A 2,456-nucleotide genomic window follows, 5' to 3' on the forward strand; every position below is an offset into this window, starting at 1 on the left:
GGACAGTGGAGTAGATGGACCCTGGGTCTGATCCAATGGGGCAACTCCTAGGAGTTATACTGTAAACAAATCTTAGTCTCTCTTTTTAAATCTGCTTGTATTCTACCTTACTTTACCCCAGTCTTTGCCATTTAATTTTTTCCTCTTCTTCCTGGTTCTTAGAAGAAACCCTCCAGCATGCTAATAACATCATAGTTTTATCAACACTAAACGAATTCACTGTTCAAATAATTGATTGAACCCCTTTAAGTCTGAACAACTGACTGTTGCTGGAGTTATTTATGATATCATCAGAAGGGGTGGAGCTGCTTCTTGCAAGAACCAGGAAAAAAGAGAAAATTAGAAGGAGATCCCAAAAAGAGGTAACAATTTTTTTTTAAGATTGACTGCTGCTGTTCTTGTTTTCTTTAAAGACTTACTTAGTCTGAATCACACCACAACACACACACTCTCTTTTTAGACGAAGTAAGAGTAGTAATGCTGGCTAGCTTATACTGTAAAATGCCCTGACTGTTATATGTTTACTTTTTCAGACTTAACATTGCACTGATGTTGACTGTAAATTCAATTACTTTATTTTTAAAGAAAGAGACCGCAAGAAAAAAGAAAATGCAATACTTAGACAAAATTGTACTGTTAACCCACATTTTACTCCAGTAGACATGATTCTGTATGAAAGATTTTTCATGTGATAGCTCATCTGCAGGAACAAACTTTTATTTAAACTGCATTTACATGTCTTGCCAAATTTTAAAGTAACAAATTTTCCAAAATATCTTTCATGCAAAATTGTATTATTGCATAGAAAATAGAGCAAAATGTGTAAGTGTGATTAAAAAATATTGTGTACTGTGGCAAATATGATTTTTTCATGAAAGATTTCCATGTGAAATTGTGTTTGCTGTTATGGACCATGATATTGTGCTGGTTTTGTAACTGCAGGCATGACTCATTCTGCTTGTTGAAGACCGTTTAAGGCTCAGAATTCTGTTTGATGTAATCAGAGGCTGAGGAGGATATGTAGCCCAAAGGCCATATGATTGGTCATGTGATCAAAGCAAGGCCTGTTATTAGTTTTGAGGAATCAAGGAAGATAGTAGGGAATTGTTCCACTAGAAGATTCAAGGGGGGACATTGGCTATTAGGTCTTACCTAGCAAGGGCCCGGGAAAAGAGCTCACATGGGCCTATGGTCAGAAGCTAGTGAGAGGCCTGGAACTTCCTAGAATTTTTCACAGCCTCTAGGGTTAGGGCTATGGAGGATCCTTGCAACCAAGAGGTTGAAGGACTGTAGTGAAGCCTTATACATGGGAAGAGAGAACGACACGTAGACCCTAATGAAAGGGCAGGAAATCTGAAGCCAAGGTATGAACAAGAAGAGAGTTTCCTGTGCAAGTAGGAAATGTAATCTGTATTTCAATAAGTCAGAGCCCAGCAGGGGATATTTGTAACACTAATTGTGTGGCATATTATTATCTCAGAAGCACAGGAGGGGAAACTGAGGCAGTAGCACCTCTATCAAAGGGTCCCCTTGGGCATATAGAGCACAGGTCCAAAAATGAATGGAAAATTTACTATTGTGCATACCCATATGCAATCTAAAATCTTTCATGTTCAAATTTGCATCCCCACATTCCAAATTGGACAGAGCTCTGCTGTTTTACTTCCCTACACTGGCTTTTCATATTTTTCTCCCATAAGCTTTGCTTTCTCACCTACACTTGGAATGTCCTTCTAGATTCTATATGCCTCACATATTCTCTCCTCCTCCTCTAAACTCTCCTCAAAACCCTCTTCATTCCAAAATCTCTCCACCAATAACCCATACTACCATGCTAACTCAATAATCCTAAGTCACCACCAACAAAAAATTAAGACATAAGGAATTAACATGCCATGTACCTTGCAAAAACCATCACTATCATAACTTTGTTCGGCTTGTCTAAACTGGGAAACGATATCATTTTATAACACATCCTTGAAGAGTCATAAATAATACAGTGTTAAACATTGAAGGCCAGATTCTCTGGTACACTATGTCCACTATCATGCCACTTTACTCTAGTTAACCTCAACCACTGACACACCATTAAACATGACAGTCCCTTTCTACACTGACCACCACATCATTGTTTAACATTGCAACTACTCCTCAGGGTTGTGTTCTTGCATAATTTAATTTCCCAAAGTAGACAAATACTTTCTAGTGTAAACCTTTCCAAACCTAGCCTGATGTAATATCTTTCTTGTTATGTCATATCTAAAGACTTTTAATATTACCTCTATACACTTAAGTAGATCTTCTCACATGAATAAATAATTGCAATTCTGCTTAAGCACAGAGAAAATGTTATAAAAATAGATGCCTATATTCTGTCCTCCAGAAGAACTTATAGGAAAGAAAAAGTAAGCAGAGAATTCAGTTTGGTAACCTATCTGGAGAATCCTTACAGATAC

Source organism: Gopherus flavomarginatus, chromosome 1 (assembly GCF_025201925.1).
Source record: "Gopherus flavomarginatus isolate rGopFla2 chromosome 1, rGopFla2.mat.asm, whole genome shotgun sequence".
Taxonomy (NCBI): Eukaryota; Metazoa; Chordata; order Testudines; family Testudinidae; genus Gopherus; species Gopherus flavomarginatus.